The 19,822-nt window shown below is 38.9% G+C and overlaps 1 protein-coding gene across 5 annotated transcripts in view; it reads left to right on the top strand.

Annotated features, from left to right (window-relative positions):
* Positions 1-15,260: 15,260 nt before the first annotated feature.
* Positions 15,261-19,822, top strand: part of ZNF280D (zinc finger protein 280D) — a 48,844-nt gene continuing 44,282 nt past the window's right edge. For all 5 annotated transcript variants that reach the window (XR_010614493.1, XR_010614494.1, XR_010614495.1 and 2 more), the window contains exon 1: positions 15,261-15,433. The gene's annotated coding sequence lies outside the window, so the exon portion shown is untranslated. The remainder of the gene's footprint in view (positions 15,434-19,822) is intronic.

Raw genomic sequence — 19,822 nt, 5'->3', positions numbered from 1 at the left:
CTCAGGTTTTTTGGTTGAGAGTGTAAGAGATTTAGAGCCTATTCAGCAAATCTTAAATGTAAAAATAGTCTCTCATATTAAGCAAATCAAGTAAACATAAAAAAAATACTCTAAATAGAAATCCACACCATCGACATATGCAGACTTAGGAATATGATAGAAAAATGTGTTACGGATAGTATTCAATGAGTCACTACTTGTAGACATCTCTGCGCAGCACCATATCAAATTCACACTGGGTATAATTCATTATGTAATATAAAGGATCTTAACTGGTTTTAGTTCTGTTCAGACACAAAATGCTAATCTGGAAATACTGGTATTTCAGATTGAAGAAGGCTAAGTCAAAAGAAGTAAAGTATGGACGAATTTTGTCAATTGTCCACAACTTGTTCACACAGTGTAAAACCCATTGGACATCTCACAATAAAAATGATCTGTTAGTAGAAAGATTACCTAAAAAAGTAGTCGTAATGTTTTTGCTGGTGCTTCTATATCTATTTCCTTCAGAAACAGAAAATGGACAAGATTTTGTCATCCAAAGTTATAATCACTATTACTCAACACTTGTGAAACCCAGCCTTAGCCTGTCTGCTTTGCTCTGATCTGACTGCACAGAGCAAACAAATCTTGAAGGGCTGACGTGGTGGAGAGTTCACTGACATTCCTGCACGTCTTTCAGATCCTGCTCCCCTTCTCCTATGTAGGTGCTGCCAAACAGTGGACATAGCTTTGCAGCACTGTATTGCTTGTCAGGATCTCTGGCTAAACCTTTAAAAACTGACTGAAAAGCTCAAACACATTATTTGCCAGAGCCTGCTGGGGATGTAGCTCTCACTGTTAGTACTGTCCAATTTGTCATGAAGAGTTCCAATCTCATGACGTGGTAACAGCTACAGAGCCAAACAGTTGTATCCCATTGCTTCAACTGGAATAGCATTAGAGCTGCTATTATTTGTGTCAGGGTCTGACTCAGTGCAAAACTTTAGGGGCATCACTGCAAACTAAGGGGTTGTACTAAGGTTTATCACTTCTGATGAAGACTGCCCTGAACCTATAAAAGCAGTAATATTTCAATTTTATAGATGAGAGAACATGAGAGAGATCAATTATTATATTGTTTAAATATTACAGAGAGTTTAGCATTCAGGAATTTCTGCTCTTGTCCTAACACTGCAATAGCAAACCAAAAAAATCAAGGGGAACAAACATTTACAAATTATTGCAAGTGCATCCTTTTTCTCCCTCTAGTTGTTTTCAAGCAATGGCTTCCTCTTAACAGCTTTTAATACTTTATTAGTAGTTTTCATCAGCATGGTGTTGTTCTCATTTGTTACTTCTATGTTGTTATTATGAAATATGACAGAATTCTAAATATTTAATGGGAATGGGATTATTAGCAATGTGCCCTTGTTGCACACTGTATTGTTATCCTCCTTAGTATCATAAAATATAAAATGTACCTGTAGCAAAGAGACCTTAGTTTCTTTGTCTTAGAGCATACAGATGGAATTGAATTCCTAAAGCAGTCTTACGTCTGCAAGTGTTATTCTCAAGATCTCCATACAGCCTTTTTAGATTATTATACCTGGACACCCATGAAAAAAGTCTTTCTCCATCTTCTTTTTAATAAAGTTCACTTACTGTTCCAAGATATACTGGTACAAAATGATTGGTTTGATTACACTCTAAAATTGAAGACCACTTAGATTTTGTTTGGTGTTCATCAACATAAAGTAAGTTTATGATTTAGTATTTTACTATATGTGATATTTTTCTTGCAGATTATAACACCCCTCAGAGTATTCTGGGTTCTTAGCTCACCATTTTCAACAGACTTTCCTAATGTTCTCAGAGGAAGGTCAGACTCTGCCAAAGGCATATAAAGAAAAACTCTAATTTGAAATGGAATATTACAAAACAGTAAAGTCTTTAAGAATCATGTAGGACAATCTTTTTTTTTATGTGGTAAACCACTGGATGAAGATTATAAAATACCTATTAGTCAGTTGAAGAACACAGGGTGGTAAACTTCCTAGATTATTCACTTGGCATTGATGGTTTTGAAAAGAGTGTAAGCAACATAGAATTCTGTTTACAAGGTGATGGAAGGAAAAAGGACAAATACTTTGTGGCTCGTAAGGTAAGCTTTGCCCTCTGAAAGAGCTCATTCTAGGTTGGTGGTATATTTGCAATAGTTGAATTTAAAATTTTATTCGGCACTTCAACAATATGGCAAATCAGTGTGGTTTTTTGATATAAGCAAGATATAAAAATAGAACAGCAGCCCAAAACATTCACTGCTCATAAGCAGAAATGCAGAGCCTGCAATGTACTTAGGGCTGTGTTACAGATCAAGCTCCACCAATGTTAACCCAGCTGTGGGAAGGGGAAGTTCATGACTAAGTCAGATTTTCTTTATAGAACAGCTGGTGAGACCAACAAAGTTACTCATATGACAGAAATAAACTGGCAGCAACCATAGAGGTAAGCTGCATTAAGAATATGTAACATCATATATTGGTCAAAAGGAACATGAAGTTATTTCTGAGTTGCTGAAGCAAAGTGAAATACATGGTTCACCTTGTGTAGCAAAAGCAAGAGCACTGTCTAATCAACAATGAACTACCCACCTTATTTTCTGCTGCCAGTTGTTCTCAGCTCCACCGAAAGATTAGGTTAGTGGCAGGGTGTCAGTCAGGTTCCTACAGCCCTGATTGCTCTGTAAATTGTAACAGTCCATCTGGGACTGCTGCCGCAGCAGCTGATTTTCATCTTGTGTCTCTTCTCGCCCCTCTGTTAAGTTCTGTCACAGACCAGCTATCTGCTGTGCTCTAGCTTCCAGAAATTCAGCCATTTCTTATTCTTCTGTATCTTGATCACTACAGACAAAAAACACAACAAGGCCATTTTTAAACCTTTTTCCCTCATTAACTGAGGCCCTTCTTCCTCAGTGTGCTCTTCCACCTCATTTTGAGGTTGTGTCCAGCTGACATCTATACAGCCAGGGTAGCATCTAAGCCTTCCACTAGTCAAGAAGGCAACTTATTTCAAACAGTATTCCTTAAAGTTCTCATACATTCACTTTCTCAGTAAGCTTTACAAGAGAGTCCAGCAAGAGTAATCAGGAACCAAGCCTAAAGTTTGCATTGGAGAGGTGGTTTTCTTGAAAATGGTGAAAGAATTAAAGTATTTCTTGAATCACAGAATGGTTTGGCTTTGAAAGGACCTTAAAATTATCTAGTTCCAACCCCCCAGCCATGGGCAGGGACACCTCATCCTTGACCACGTTGCCCAAGGATCATGAAGTCTAATCAAGATTTTGTTTTTCACAAAATCATGGAAATCAGGTGCAGGGTGTTCTTAGCATCGATTGCTAACTACTGGGAACTGGGAAATGGAATCAAGTTGCAATGTGCTACATATAGATGCCTGACTTCTTCAGGACGGATGAAACGAAAGAAGTAGTTAGCCAGAAAGATTACTGAATTGTGGGGTTTTCACTATGAAAAAATTCTGAAAATGCTTTGGCCTACATCTATATGGCATAGTTCATAAAAGAAAACCATAATTCAAGATTGATGTCATCAGAACTATTGCGATTCTGAATCTGCCTTAATTTCTAGTTGCTTAATTTAGTTGCTTCACTAACTTCTCTTCAGAGAGGATTTTAATTTATCAAGTTTCTGCTTTTTCCATAATATTTTTCAGTAAGTTTAGCTGGCTTCTGATTTACGCTATTGAAGATTTCAGAGTAATGTCAGCCACCTATGATCAGTGTCATTTTTAAAGGAAAATTACTGAATAGAAATGCAACCAAAACAGTAAATATCTGGGAAAAGACACTGCAGAAACTTTTCCTACTTAAATTCCCTTTAATATGCTACACTAGAAATTAGTAAAATTTAATTTATTTGTTTTAATCCAATTAGCGCAATATTGGATTTATATACGGTGAGGAAGCTATGTTCTGTCAAGGGACACAAGAATATCTGGTTTCGACTTTGGAAGTATATTGTTTTAAATATTTCTGATGTTTAAAAGGGTAAGTTTATCAGGTGGATACACTTAATTCCTCTCCAAAATAACAATAAATTGAAAATACTCTACATGACTTAGCTAGATATATGATTCCTTGGGAGCAGGATCTCTTCCCCTATTCTAGATCATCAAGTGATGAACAATGTGAATGAACATGGCTGCTTCTGCAAATTGTTTTCAATTAGCTGTTGAAACAGAAAACTCATCTGAGAAACTGCTCTAAAATTATACCACAAGTTTCCCAAGTGAGTGCTTTGCTGCTGAACTAAAAGAGCAGTCCTGTAGCTTGAGCCACTAGAGACTGTTTATAATTAATGCATCATCTTTTGCAGGTGCATTTATTACAGATTTTGTTAGGGTATTGGCACTTTATAGCTAACTTGGATTTTATCAAATTGAAAGTTGCAGCTTTAGTCCACATAGCATATACTGAAAGCAGCAACGTCTGTTGTTAAATGTGTAAGTCCATTCCACATGGTTAACTTTCAGAAGACTGTTTTATTTCCAAATTAACCTTTTGTCAATGCTGGTAACTGAAGTTGCAGCACTATGTGAAAGTCTTCTCTAAAATAATAATTCTGAACAGAAGGCTGCCTTTAAGTATCACTAGTCTCTATATACCACTGTTTCCACATAATTCTCTTTCCTGAAAAGTAAAATACTAGCCTGTCTTGAACCTTCAAAGGTATGAGCTGTTTTCTACTGACCTGTACATACATGGCCTTTCCAAAAACTAATTTGGGGGACTGGCAGATCTGGTGAGTAATCCTGTCTTGTATGCACAGTGTCCACACGAGCTTAGAAAACATGAAAAAATACAGCTTAAAAAAATTCTGTCGAATTCAGATAAGCATCTGTTTGTTGCAGAAGTTTAATACCTGTACTCCACCTCCCTAAATAAAAGCAGAGCAGTTGACTGATTCTTCTCAGTGAAACCATATACTGGAAGTGGGACACTAGAGAAAACTACTCTTTTGCCTGTGACAATGAAATTAACCACAAAACACCAACTGTTTAGGGCTTCAGTGTCTTGCTAGACATTTAAGGTCTAGAAAAATTATTTCTGTACTGCACATAAATTTGTACTAACATATCAGCGCAGCTAAGGAAATCACCCTGCAAATAGCCACTGCATGCATATAAAACCAGGTCTGGGTAATCTGTGGCCTGCAGAATGTTATGCTCAAGATCCCTGAAACAATTCTGTGCAGCCTCTGCTTACTTGTATTGCTTGTTAGGGTGTTTTTAATTGCCATGGCATTGTTATCTATCATTTAAAACTGTTTGTTCATATAATTAGATTTATTTTTCAGCTGTTGTTACATCAGAATGGCATTTCTGTGGTCCCAGGCCACAAACATTTTCAGCTGATACCAATGCAACAGTGTTAATCACAAAATTCCAATTTATCCCTGTCTATCATCACTCAAAGATAAAAAAACCCATCTGTCATAACTTCACTCTCCTGTAACTCTCTCTGTAATTTAAGGTTTAGCTCTACAATACTTTGTTGCTACAGGCTTTCGTGCCATGCTGGTCTCAATTGCTACCAGCCCATTATGTGGGTCCACACCACAGAAATATCATCTTTAGTTGGCATGAAAAGTTTAACACTGGCCAGACACAGAATCTGAAGTGAGAAATTAATGGATATTTTCACTAGTTTTATGGACTTACACAGTGGGACAATGACAGGGTATATTGAGAGGAAATGGAGTGCTATGGGAGATGAAAAAAAGGAAAGAGAACAAACATAATCAACTTGAAGTGAAGTTAGCACAGAAGTGGTGTCTTCCCTCCCTCTTCAATATGCTATAAATTCTAGTTTGAGAATTAATCATAGAATCACAGAATAGTTAGGGTTGGAAAGGACCTCAAGATCATCTAGTTCCAACCCCCCTGCCATGGGCAGGGATTAAGACTAATTATTATTTAAAAAATACTTGCAGGATGCAGAAAGATAATACACAAGTCAGCAGAATAATTCTGTTTCTGCTAGTAAATGTCAGAGGTGATAGAATGACACAGACTGTCAATGTGACTCTAGCTATGCTTCAAGAGCCAACTCAGACACTGATTGCTCATGCGTCATCCTTGGCACATCCTCGGAGTTCAGGAATTACTGGGATAATAACAGTACATTCCCTTTGCTAACACAGGTCAGCAAGCATCACAACAAATGAAGCCTGGCTCTTGCTTGCAAACGAGTTCAAACTTAAAGAGGGGAAGTTTAGATTGGATATAAGGAAGAAGTTCTTTACTGTTAGGGTGGTGAGGCACTGGAATGGGTTGCCCAGGGAAGTTGTGAATGCTGCATCCCTGGCAGTGTTCAAGGCCAGGTTGGGTGAAGCCTTGGGTGACATGGTTTAGTGCGAGGTGTTCCTGCCTATGGCAGGGGGGTTGGAACTTGATGATCTTAAGGTCCTTTCCAACCCTAGCTATTTTATGATTCTATGATGGAAGCCACAGTTGTGCCATTTCTCAGCTCTCTCTCCTGGGCAGAATGAGTGTTTCTTCGTTCTAGCTCTCAGTACGGGTGCTCTCTGCCCAGCAGTTATTTTTACAAAATTTTAAAATTCTTAATTACTTTAAAGGTGTATCTACCTTTTATCAAATTTGTCTCAAATCCGCGTTTGTGCTCATCCTATTAATGGGGCACATATACACTATGCCTGCACAAATCTCCTTTCCTTAGTAAACTAGGCTAAATACCTCTAAGAAGCCAAATGTAAGTTTAATCTTTAAGAAATGACATGTTGTTAAAAATCCATTACCTACAGACATTCCTTCCACATTTTATGTCATGTTAATACCACCATTCAAATGTACAGGATAAAATGAGAAATTATTTTCTTTATATGATTTTCTGATCCCTCCACCCCACGGATTTTCAGTCAAGCTGATTAGAACACCTGAAATGTTGCACAGCAAATGACTGACTTGTCTGCCTCACAATATTAACACCAATGAAGTATGCATCACCATGGTATTCAGATGGACTTTGCATTTTGATTGAAGTACAAATGTGTCCAGGTAGGAAGCATGCATTCTGTTTTGTCATTTGGCAGGAGAACTACAAACTGGCTAAATTTTAGTGAAGGACCAACTGTTCAAGAATCTGGACATGATGGAGAGCCTTGACAATATTAACTCTGTTTCAGAGTTGCTGCTCACAACTTTGTTTCATAAGTTTTCTTCAGCAAGTATAGTAATTCCAGCTAAGAACACTATATGCCCAACATGAGGGAGCCTGAAGAAAAGACAAACAATTCGAGTCTGCTGAATATTGAGGGAAAAAGGAAATAGCTGTGTAGATATAAGGGCTGTTGGGAGAGTTTCAGACTTTATAAATAGCAGTGGATCAGAAAACTTATGATTAAAAAAACCCCAGCACAACAATTTCTTATAACCATGGTATCAAAAATTACATAATTCTACCATTTGAAAGCTATCATTCATACACTACAGAGGAACTTTCTAAAACTGAAGAGAAAATGCTGATCTCCTAAAGATTGTTCTCCATAGAACCTGGCAAAAAATGCAGTTTAAGGGAAGGCAATGATACAGTATTCATATGAAATAAGTAGTATGTTTTAGATGCCAACACTTCCTTTTGATGGCTCCTAAACTTTGTAAAGCAGTGTGAATGCAGAACTCTAGGACATGATTAGCTAAATTCATAAGCAAGAAGAGGAAGGTAGAAGTGATGATGCCTTTCATCCAAAAGTCCAAGCACCAGTGCATTCACATGGGAGAATGGAATAGGCAAAGAAGACCTCTGCTTAGCTCCTTCCTGTTTGAGGAGATCTGCTCACTCAGATTAGTAGGGATTTTGGAATAAACCTAATTTTGATTCACTAAGTCAGAATGACTCAAGACTGGTGGGTAAACTAGGAACTGGGGAGGTGAGGGAGGCACCCTCGGCTCTTAATCCCCGTTCACACAGACATTTAACATTCTTAAACTGGTTCGGCTAAATCAGAGAAGAGCATCCCAAATACTCTGCAAAACTCTGATTAAATCAGACCCATGGAAAGTGCTCATTCTAGGACTAATATGGGGTCTCCCCTTACAGACTGTAAATTACTTGGCTAGTGGATAAAACAGCAATCCCCATTGTCTTCTGTTTTGTTATCCCAATACTTTCTTTCATTTCAGTTTGGCAGCCAATCTGACAAATAAAAATCACTTACTGGCACAGACACACTCAGAAGTCATGGACACATTTTATAGATGTGATGACAATGCCAAGAAATCACTTTCAGTTCTAGCTTTGTGAACAGAAGCTGCTATGCAAATGCATGATTACTTGTAAAGAATAAAAGAAATCTAACAATCTGAAAGTGTGTCACATTCTTCTTCTTCTTACAGTGATTTGCCCAGAGTTGCTCATAACTCAGCAGAAATTCTGAATAATATTATCCTAAAGGAATATTACTTTTAACAGATTTTCTTTACTTCTGTATTATTAGTTCTTTTCGTTTGGATTATGAGAAAATACTTATTGCTTAGGAGCTGATATGTTTCTGTGTTTATTCTTCAGGTATTTTTAAAATCTTTGTAATAGCAGCTCACTGCGACACAACTTAAGTTACTTTGATTTACAAGCAGATGCATCATTTATTACTTCTTGTACTGTTTGCAATAGTTTAAAAGCCACATTGGGGCATTGTACTTCTACACGTTTGAATTAACTTTTCTTTCTGTCCTTTCTTTTTTGGAAGGAATTACCCTCTTTTTGTCTGCCCAGCACAACATGGTTTGCTTGGGGGATTTTCTATGAAGAATGGGTAATCTATTGCATGAGTTAATAAAGTTTTACAAATCACAACAAAACAAAGCACTACAGGACTCTTTTATTTTTCTTTTCCCAGCAGAAAATATGACTGGAACCTTTACCCAGTACTGTAATTTCTCAACAATAGTCTCCAGAGAATACATTGAGTTGGTATCATGTCACTTTTCCTATTTAAGGCTCTGCCAGTATAACAATGTCTGGCATCAACCCAGTGGAACAATATTCTTTACTACTGAAATACTTAATTGGGTTGAAGTAGACACAAAGGCTAAACCAAGTAGTTATTTGCTTGGATTTTCTTTACCATGTGGAGTACACAGTAGCAGACAGCTAGGACTGAATTTGTTCCAAGGTCAATGATAAAAATTAATCCAACAGGCAAGGTGTATTTCCTGTGTCTCTGATCTGAGAACCAGAGCAGTTCCAGTATTTAAACCGATGTACATAGTATCATTTTTTAAAATCATTTCTTAAATGAAGACTAAACTATTTCAGGGGTTACTTCTTAATGTTAACCTACTAGCTTTATTATAACCTAAAGTCACTAAGTAAAGTTTCTGGAAATGAAACCTTTTTTTTTTTTTTTTTTTAAGAAATAATTTTCTTTTGCATCCAAATAAACAAACTGAATTTGTATATAGCAACAACTCTAGTTGTGACCATTTTGACTCTGATAGAGTTCATCCAATTCAAACATTTCTTGTAACTCCAAGCAGTTTAGCATGTGTTCTCATCTGATAGTTTGAGTAATGTTGACACAAGAAATACCTGCACACTGAAGAGACACTGACTCCTAGAGATGTTAATTATTGTTTTTTTAATTGCTATTATTCTGCATGATGGTAGTTAGAAGTGTTACAAAGATGATTTATGGTTTGGGTTGGGTTTTTATCTTATTTTACAGAAGCATACTTCTAAAGTTTAAAGGACTGGAAGATTGTACTTTCTGCAGGGTTGCATGTTAGACTTTTCGTATTGTCTCAAAAAGCAAAACATAAACATGGTATGTACGCCTAACAAACATTATAAAATCATGTTATAAACAGATTATCTCACCCCTTATTGTTTATACGTGTGCCAAATTCCTGGAGGTATGATACTGTAACAACAAACCACAGCAGACTAAATGCAATCAATTTTACAAACGTATCTTACGGAATGCTTGAATACTTGAATAAATCATACATGTGTTGAACAGTGTTTGTTTTGCAGATGTTCTTTTAGTATCTGTTTGTGCATTCATAGTTACAGGCTTCCCATCTGAACATATCCATTCTAGCAAAATTTTGGCAGCAACTCCAATTGTAATATCATGCAGGTTGGTACTGGCTGTATGTGTGTAGTGCCCCTAAGAATAACAAATCATATTAAACAAACCCATAACTTCAATGTTAACGAGCAAGACCTCCTCACCCTGCTGTGTTTTTACTGACAAACAAAATCAGAATACAACAATTGCACTCTGATTTCCAGATTACATTCAAATGGAGTCCTCATTCAGTAGGCTTTTAAAAAAAACATCAGCATTAGGTGTACTTGCCACAGTAGTTTAGTTAGCACTTCCTCCAGTAGCTTATAGCATTAAATGTACCAAGTCTGCTTCTGACATGTTTTAACTTACTCTAGAAATCTTCAGTGATGGGGACTTCACAGTCTCCCCAGGTAACTTTGATGAAATAAACTTTGAAGTTAATAATAAGGCAGCAGCATGTTAAACTCAAGCCACATCTAAAACTTGTTTTTCAGGATTATGGTCAATATATCTCAGAACATACTATAAACTTCTCTACACTTCAACCACTCGTCAAATATTAACTTTTTTTTACTAAATCAAGAGTGAAGAAAATACTCAAAGTTCATTTTTTTAATATCAACACAAACCTGAAAATTACATAAGAGATATTTTAGTATCAGCAGAGCAGAATGGGATGTCTGATGAAATGTATTGTAAAGTTTTAGTCTGTGAAAGTTGTTTTCGTAAAAAAGTTTGATAACTTTATGTTCTCCTAGTAATCCACTTATATTTCTGTGTAGGTAAATCCATGATTCCTATTTAAATTCCCTGTAACTTTCTTTGTATGCGGCACTTTGCTTCAATTGGAATGCTCCTGGCATTGTTATACTGACCTCCAAGTTCTACGACAGAGGTATCTGCATTCTGGTGCAGCTTAACTGATCCTCATGTTTATGTAACCTATAAACTTGTAGGAGGCCTGCGCAAACAATTTATGATGACACCTGTCACTGCTTCAGTTAAAAAATGTGAATTTCTTTTTTTAATATATATAAATATACACTATCTCCCATTTGTCTCTGTTTGTGGAGAGAGTTGGGGAAGTGAAGACTTCCAATCTAACAAAATTGGTTAGGTCATCTTAATAACAAAATAGATTTTCTAAGATGAACATCAACAGCAATATTTACAAGAATGCCCTTATAAATTCTTAATCCAAAAATAATGTAATTTGTAATGCGTATCTGATTTTGTGAATCTTCAGTGGAATGGGTAAAGGTTATCCAAATCAACCTGTAACTACAAATGAATAAAACACTAACTTGTCATACGATTTCATGGTAAGAATTAAGGTGGTTTATATACTTTAAGCACATATTTTGCATTTCTGGCACAGCAGGGTTTCTAAAGTATCAGCTACATTTCCTTGTTTCCCACTGTCTAGCTCTTCAGTACTGATCTGGAAAAGTAAAGCAGTTCAACCAAACTATTTGTGTTGCTAAAAATCTTGATGGAATTTCTGTCTTTTAGCTACACATGGATGGATGTCTGTGGTTGAAAATGAAAAGAATCAAGTTAAAATGCATCTTGCTGAGGTGAAAAGTAATCATTCAGCTTTTGCAGACATAGATGCATTGTTTAAAGACCTGACAATAGATATATGATGATTTTTAATTCCCCAGTCCCAAGCTTTTTTACCATAAGAGAGAAACAGATGACCATTTAAAGCATTATTATATTGAGCTTTTTGGTTACAGAAATCAGTGACAGATAGACATTTACTTCCCCCTTTTTTATTTTTCTAGTCTCTATGAATGAATATGAGGATTTTATTTTTGTTAACATCTGAGCTGAAGCAATTGCGACCAACTGCTGTCTTGCAACTTGCTTGTCTTTAGTTATTACTTACTACTTGAGAAGACATGCTTTGGTTTCCAATTTGCTCCCACTTTGCCTACTCAACTACAAAATCTTTATGCTTAGCTGATGCTCTTGCCTCAAAATGCCTGAACATGATAAGCAAAATAAGAACAATATGAACAACTGCTGGTTGATACGCAGAATAAAGCTGATAGTTGCATTCATATTTCTCACTTATTCATCCCTCTACCAATATAAAGTCAGAGGAGTCAAGACAGGAAATAAGTTATACCCTCTGGCTTTGTAAGCAATACAGCTACTAGTTTCTGCTACCTCTTTACAAACTTCTGTATGCCCTCTCAAAATTAAACTATCATCTGCTAATTCATCAGTGGTTGATACAGGGTGATGTGGAGGAGCAGACCACTGGGATAGAAGCATTCTGGACCACTGAGGGATTTTGCCATCAGCTGACTTCTCTGGCACAGACAATGTTTTTAGACAAAAACCAGAAACTGATGAGAGATTATTGTCAATAACTCACAGAAGGAAAAGGAATGCGTCTTTAGTAATTAAGTCACAGGCCAGTTGATCTAAGATGAAGTAATTCAGACTAGTTAGCTTTCAAGCTCAGCTTTACTACTGTAGCCAACAGTGCATGTATGCTGCCCAACTGCATGAAATAAATTGTTCTCTGTAATCAGCTTCTGTGAAGTTTCTCTTTTAGAATATATCGTATGTTTGCAGTTTTCTCCGCAAGTTTTCAGGCATGGCTCTGCTAAAACATCTCGTTACCTTATCAGTACTTCCTCTTACATATAAAGCAGCCTTCCTTCATGGTACTTCATTCTGGCTCGTGTCTCCAGAACTTGCAGTTTTTTAAACTGCATTTGAAAGTACTGCATGTCTTCCATCATACTGCCTTCTCCTAAAGGAGATATAAATCTTCCTGTCCAGTGCATCTGCCCATGTGTTTCTTTTTGCAAGGACACCAAGGAGGAATATGTTCTTTAATTGCCTGGATCTACTTGCTCACTGCAGTGATAACTGCCAAGGACTATTATTAAATGTGGAGGGTAGGAATCCCTGGTTTTATCTGCCCCCCACTCCAGCACATCCCACATAATTTCCATGGCTCATGAGGAACATTAGAAGGGCACCTTCATTGCTGATGCAGTCTATGAAGTCTCACATCTTAATGTCAAAGAGACACAGCTCACCTATATCACAGCGCACTGAGTTTTCAGTCTCTTCTTTTTTAAAGAGCTTTCTCAGATCTCATTGAACTTTTTCTTTAATTAGTCACCAATTATTTGTTGCAACACAAAGTTTTAGGGCTTTCCCATTAACCACCTACTAAGCTTAGCCAAGATGATCGTCTATAAACCAAAGGAACCTTGGAAAGAACTATTTCATTGCCATTGTGGGGGCTATTTACTATCCTTCATTCATTTGTGAGTTTCGAAGTTGTGAATGCTTATTGATTCTCACCAGATAAACTTATTTTGCTCCTATGGCTTTGTAGGATGATGCAAAAACATGATATTCAAACAAATTTGTCCAAGGACTAGGTAGAAGTCTTGCAGAACAGACAGTATGCAATTATGCACCTTTAAAATGCATGAATTTAATTGTATGTGTAGAGTTGATTCTAATTATATCACACTTTTTCAACATTTTACCATGTAGTCTTACTATACTTTTAATATTTATCTTGCTTATTTACCTTGCTTGAACAAAAAACCTGCAATGATCTCTCAGTAAGCGAGTAGTTGAAAATATGTCTCAAATAACTGGACTATAAATCTCACTTCACATTTACTTCTATCTAAAATAAGTTTCCCTCTCTAGCTCCCGTATTTTTTCTTTTCTGCCAAATACCAAGATTATTTCTTTCTTTTTCTTTTTTTCTCCTACTTTGGCAGAATGTCATAGTTTAACAATTGTTTAATTACTAAACTGCAATAACCAAATTATTTAATGGCATAATCACTAAGCAGCAATTACTTAATTACTAATGTTGTTTTGGTTTTTTTTCTTCACTTCTCTGAGATTCCAAAGTAGTCTGGAAGCGTCTCAAGGCTAAAGATGATAGGGAAAATGAGCAGAATATTTTCCATGCTAAATACAGTGGTCAAATCTTTAGAGCTTAAGTTCATAAGGACACTTCATTTATTCTTCTGAAAAAAACTTCAATTTGGGAGAGACTCTATAGTCAATTAATTGAGGATACCTGATGGTAGCTATGGCAGATGTCACCAACAGTAACTTCTGAGAATTATGGGCTGAAAAAGTTGAGTGATACAGATTAATGTGGGTAAGTGCTTTCCTATTATTTATCTTCAAAATTCACCAGAAATATTTTCAAATTCTAATAAATGAAGAACTGTGTGGAGTTTTAGTGCGGGTTTTTGTTTGTAGGTTTTGGGGTTATTTATTTATTTAGAGTAGAATGGACAGCAAAACTGAGAAGGGGAAAAACAAAATTTAAACTCAGAAGCATTCTTAGATGTTGGCCAGGGTGAGGGAGCACTACGGACAAAAAGGAATAAGAAAACCTGGATTTCTTAGTCCCCTTTCGACTAACAAATTTTCTTGTGTAAACTCTCAGGTGAGTGAAGAATGCAGCAGCTCTTTGTGGTGCTGTACTCCAGGACTGTTTCCTTTAGCAACCGTGGCTTCACTGCCCAGTTTGGGCCTTGTCCAGCAGCTTCACAATGTCCCGCTGAAAGTAATGGCATGTTTTATCGAGTAAAAGTTTGGAGCAGTCGATCATGGCTTTCTGTTATCTAACCAACTGGGTAAACGACTGTGAGAAAAACCCGCAAGGAAAACACCGACACACAACAAACCTCCAGTCAGAACAGTGTTCAGTTTAGAAGCTTGCCCTCCACCAGTTCCGGGAACACACAGTTACACTGAGTTGCCTGCACTTAACTCTGGGTACAGAGGTCCCTAGCTTTTCTTCGGTCACATGTACAGCTACCAGTGCTTGTGAGGGCCATGCCTGATCTCCGCTCGCGGCCTACTAGGGGCTGCTCCCGCCGGCCCTGCACGGCACGCGGGGCCTACTTACGGGCGCAGCTGAGGCGAACACCGCTCCGGGCGCTGGGCCCACCGCGGCTGGGGCTGCACAGCGGCGCGGCGCAAGCGCAGCCGGGCCCGAGGAGGCCCGAGGCGGCCCGGGCCCAGGCTGAGGCCGAAGCCGGCCGCGGGGTGTGAGGCCCGGCACATGGCGCGCGGCCCCGCCCCCGCGCGGCCCCGCCCCGCGGCTGCCGGAAAGCACGCGCCGCTGTGGGGCTGACCCGCGCGCTACCCGGCAGGCAGCGCGCCGCGCGGCCTCCCCCGGCGGAGGCTGAGGTGGGGCGCCGCGGTCCGGCGATGTGAGGCTCCTCCGCCGGCGCCGCTGCCTCCCATCCCCCCCGCCAGCCCGCCGCCGAGCCGGGCGGCCTGCCTGCCTGCCTGCCTGCCTGCCGCGGCCCCTCCGGACGCGCAGCACGGTAAGCCGACCCGCTCCTCGTCCTCGGCCCGCCCTGCCAGGGCAGCCTGCCACCTCCGCGGGCGGAGGGAGCCGCCGCTCGGCGGCTGGCGGGCCGCAGGGGGATTGTCGCCTGTGAGAGCGACGCCATCTTAGGTCGGAGCGCGGCCTTGCACCCCCCTCGCGTCTGTGGATGGGGACCCCGCGTCCTGAGGGCTTCCTCGGAGCCCCCGCGAGGCCCTGCTGGGGACCGGGCGGTCTGCCCGCACGGGCGTCCCGGGCAGGGCTCGCTCCGCCGTGCCTGCGCTGTCCCGGGGTTGGCTGCGGCTGGGGTCCCCGGCCATTGGCAGCGGGTGCTGGGCTTGCCGCTGGGCCTCTTCCCCTCCCGCTAAGGCTGTGGTGTGCGGGCCTCGTCCAAACCCGAACTTGCAGTCTCCGTTGGAGTCCTTGCGGTCACCCGGCGCGGGGAGGCAGGACGGGCAGGCTGCGCCAGAGGCGGCGGCGCTGCGGGCGGAGAAGCAGCTGCTCGGCTGCCCCGGGGGGTCCTGGCTTTCTCCCGCGGCCTCGCACCCACCGCAGCTCGGGAGTGTGAACTTCTGACTCGTTTGCAAAGGCAATATTGCCCTTCCCTAGGCGGAGCTTATACCACCTCATGGCAGAGAGGGTGGCGTTGACTGCTTAGGCTTGGCTTTGAGGGAAGTTGCTTTATACTTTGACGTTTTAAAGCGTCCAGGTTCAATTTCAGCGTGGTCATTGTTTCTTTGCTGTTGAAACAAATGCAGCACTCGATTAAAATAAAACATTTATAGTCATGATGAAGCTGTAGATTGCACACTCCTCTACCACAAACATGCCATGTGTCTGGATGTGAAGTTATCTGAAAATTACAATGTGTATGCTCACCATATATTATTTACAATGCCGACCTTAACTTCCATGTTCATTTGAAGTGCAGCTATTAACTGCAGTTCAGTTAATAAGGGGAAAAAATATTTGAATAATTCACTGATGCTCGTATTATGGAAAGATGACAAGGCCAGCTGGAGAACTTTCTGGTTAAGGTAGATGTCTTCGCTCTTAAAGCTCACTGCCAATTTCATACTAGTGATTTGGTTTCAGTTCTTTTAAGCAAATCCAAAGAAGTGTTGAGTATGGGAAAGCTCACTTGACTTTAAAAGTGGAACAAGTGAATTGCATCTAAAGTAGTAAATGGGTTTTCAGTAACTCTAAATCGGATTGCAGCTGCATTTCTCATGGTTTTATATTGTATTGATTGTGATTAAGGTGCACTTCTGCAGATCGCTTTCTGCTGTTTTCGCTAAGCTGTCATATTCCTGTTGCATTTAGTAATGTTTGTATCATTTTTGTTGATTCAATGTGAGTGCTTTTAAATACAGATTAAAAAAACCCGCCAAACAACCCCTCTGATTTTTAAGTAACTTAGCTATGTTTAAATGTAATTGCCATGATAAATGAAGGTGTTTGAACTAGTGCTTTTAAAACCCTTGTTTTATGAGAACCTTATTGCTCTTTGCAGTAAGTTCAGGGTGGTGGTTTTTTTTTTTGTCTTGTATCAGTTCATTGTTTGTTTGGTAACAATAACGATGTTCTTAGAATTGTATTTTTGAGCTTGATTATCTCTGTGTGCCTAATGAATTTACATGGCTAGCCTTAGATTTTGCTTGGCCAATGCCTTTTAAAGTAACATCTTGATACAGTTCGTTGATACTTTTTAAGTCTTTTAACGACCTAGTTCACGATTTTGGTGCTTGTTATCCTAGAACAATGGATTAAAAACTATTTTTAATAGATATATTGTTTCATTGGAGTTTTGGACCTCTTGGATCCCTAGACTACCTTTAAGGAGATTTTTGTATGAATATGCTTATACATCTTAAAAAACGAGGGAAATTGTTTACTGACAGTAAGTTCATCTTTCTTACCCTGGGGTCCACACCTCCACTGGGAAACATTTGTGGAGAGTGGAAAAGGAGAGAAGGATGCACTGTTGTGTTTGGCTTTGAGACCAACCACTAGCTGGATTCCTGGAATGGATTTTCTATGTTAATATAGTTACAGGAGCTGAAAATTTGAAATTGAGTTGTAGTCTAAAAATGGATGTAGTGACTTCCTTTGGTAATGGAGACCATTTGAGGAGATCCTGACACTTGTAATCAAATCCATTCCCCCTTACTGCAACTTTGATTGCTCAGGCCACACGTTTTTTGACCTCTCAGTTGTGCCGGTAAAACTGTTAGTGGGCCAAGTTATTTTTAACCTGCACTGGTTCATGTTTTAGTCCCTTGAAAAGTTGTACTAGCACAACTGAGGGAGTAGTGCAGGAACAGGACAGGAACCCATTAGGTTGGCTTTGTTGTCAGGAAAAAGGTCAGTGAAAGTTTGGGCTTCAAATTATAGCATTGAGATTAAAAAAAGTAGATTAAAAGGTCTGAAATAATGTTGATACTTGTCTTTTAAAAGCTGCCATAAGATTTGAGTCACCTTTTCGGAATACCTTAACATATACATCCTGATTCATAAAATGAAATGTCCTTAAGAGGTGCCACCAGTTGATGTAACTTTTTTGAAGCTGATTTGGAGAAATCTCCAAGAACTCGCCAAAAAAGTTTTAAGTTGACAAGTAGGTATTATTTATTGTGGTGCTGGGAGACATGGGGGATCACTTCTCCAAGCATATCTCTCCCAGGCATCAATCAGGCTGTAATTATTTTGTCCTTAAACATACATATTCATTAGATTACATACATTACATCATACTTCTAGAGAATGCCTCCTGTATGCATACAAAAATGTGGTAGTGGGCTTGCGGATCCCTGGTGGTTATTTCTTCATCACTTTGTTTTAGGATAGTTGTCACATCAGTAACCACCAAGTGGTTCTGGCAAAGCTTATCTTAGTAATTTCCTTTTCTGTATAGTTGCTAACAAAGCCTAATGTTCTTGAGGTTACTTATTTACACCCCTATTCTTCAATCAACACTCTTCAATCAGCACCATTCTTCGAAGTCCATGGCTATGTTATAAAATTACTTTTAACTGTATTAAAAAAATCAGCTGCATTATAGTGTAGCTGAGGTTATCACGTGTATCTTGTTAGAATTCTGCTAACATACAGATTGCTGGTGGCTATTTTGTGTTTTTAGTATAAGTTAGATGTGCTCTCATTTGCATTCTCTGAGCACATTTTATAGTTGATTACTTTTTTCTTGAGGTCAAATACAGCTTTTTTTATTCTATTTTTTGTTTTTTTTTTTTTTAACGAACAACCCCCTCCCCAACTCATGTTTATGTTGTCAGTTCCATGAAAAAAAGAATCTGAAAATAGACTTCAAGGCACAATGAAAGACTAATAAACTTTGCCTCCGTGCTAGTAAAGAAAAGGTGTTCCAAGGAATGTCCTTCAACAGAGTCACACTCTGGAAAAGACCTTTAAAGGTCATCATGTCCAACTATTACCCCAGTCTGCTAAGTCCACCACTAAACCATATAAAATAAATAGCTTAAGAGATACCAGTTTATGATTATGAATGTGATCTTGATTTTTTTTTTTTCACCTTGTATGTGAGGCTTCAATGACATAAACATACACATTAGTGCTGATCTGAATGCCTTGGCTGTTGGGTTTAGGAAGTCAAACTGTCAGAGAACTTCACTCTGCATAATAGTGGGAAGTCAGGTTTCCTTAACTAGTTTGCTTTGTCAGTTAAGTGTTGTATCAGCATAAGAATGAAAGAAGTATTGGTCATACTTTTTGTTGGGAGTAGCCTGGTAATAAGACCAGAAATACTGATTGTGGCCTTCATGAAAGGAACTGTGGCTCAGATATTCTTTGTTTTTTGTCAAAGCAGTCCAGTGATGAATTAAATTTCATGTGCTTTACTGCTCATTAATTTCAAGGAATTCCTATAGTGGCTGGATATTAATATTTGTATACTGGCTGGCTTCTTCATGCAAAACTACATTTTTTCTTCTCCAGTTCACCAAAAAATGGCAACACTAAATTGTCTTAAGTTCTGTCTCTAAGGCAAAGCAAGTACCTTTGTATGGGGGGCCCTGATCCAGGTTATTGCTGAGACAGCACTGTGGTTTTAGGAAATTACTGGTCTTACTAGCAATTAGATCATAGTTAGTGTGTGTAAAGAAATATGAAAGTTTCTTATTTCCGTACAGGAAAGTTCAGAAATACTTTCAAGATTGTTAGAGAATGTGAAAAGAAAGAAGAAAACTTAATTGGCCATCACTATTAAAAAAACTAAACTAACACCTAAAAAAACCCCTAAATCAAACCCATTTGTGGTTAGAAGTGCTGACGTTAATTCGATTAATTCCAGAACTTACATATTTTCATTACTATTTTCATACATGACTTTTTTTACTTACAGTAAGTCTCC

The sequence above is a fragment of the Lathamus discolor genome, chromosome 8, assembly GCF_037157495.1.
Source record: "Lathamus discolor isolate bLatDis1 chromosome 8, bLatDis1.hap1, whole genome shotgun sequence".
NCBI classification, from domain to species: domain Eukaryota; kingdom Metazoa; phylum Chordata; class Aves; order Psittaciformes; family Psittacidae; genus Lathamus; species Lathamus discolor.
This window is presented reverse-complemented; position numbering and strand designations above follow the sequence as displayed.